Genomic DNA, 460 nt, shown 5'->3' on the forward strand with positions numbered 1-460 from the left:
GGGCATGGTGCCCGACTCCAAGATGGTCGTCAATGAGGATCCCTCCGGAGACATCCTTAGCGGGTCAGTCCGAACGCTGCGGCCCGGTAGGCTGGGCGATGCCCCGCCTCAGCCAGCCTGCCGCTCCCATTGGCGCCGCGGAGGGCCAAGGCCTGCTCTCATTGGCTAGCAAGGTGTCGCTCCCGCTCTCTCCGCTCCAGGGCCCGGGGAACTATTTTCCAGTCGGCGGAGGGGGGCCGGGGAGGGGGCTTCACCGCCTCGCTTCGTGCGCGCCGAGTGGCAGGCGGCGGGCCCGGGCGGGGTGGCGCAGGATGCTGCGGCCGTTGGGGCCGCCGGGACGGCGCTGAGGCGTCGCTGTCCCCACCGCGGTGTAGCGGTAGGTGCTTCCCGGTCGGGGCTCAGGCTCGGCGGACGGGACCTGCGCCGCTCGCCCCCCGGCGGCCAGAGGCGGCCGCTCCCC

At 73.9% G+C, this 460-nt stretch overlaps 1 protein-coding gene across 1 annotated transcript in view; it reads left to right on the forward strand.

Moving 5' to 3' along the window:
* The first annotated feature begins 308 nt into the window (after nucleotides 1-308).
* SOCS5 (suppressor of cytokine signaling 5) overlaps nucleotides 309-460 on the forward strand; it is a 33,386-nt gene continuing 33,234 nt past the window's right edge. The window contains exon 1 of the mRNA XM_010576502.1: nucleotides 309-376. The gene's annotated coding sequence lies outside the window, so the exon portion shown is untranslated. The remainder of the gene's footprint in view (nucleotides 377-460) is intronic.

The sequence above is a fragment of the Haliaeetus leucocephalus genome, unplaced genomic scaffold, assembly GCF_000737465.1.
Source record: "Haliaeetus leucocephalus isolate CR32 unplaced genomic scaffold, Haliaeetus_leucocephalus-4.0 Scaffold526, whole genome shotgun sequence".
In the NCBI taxonomy this organism is placed as follows: domain Eukaryota; kingdom Metazoa; phylum Chordata; class Aves; order Accipitriformes; family Accipitridae; genus Haliaeetus; species Haliaeetus leucocephalus.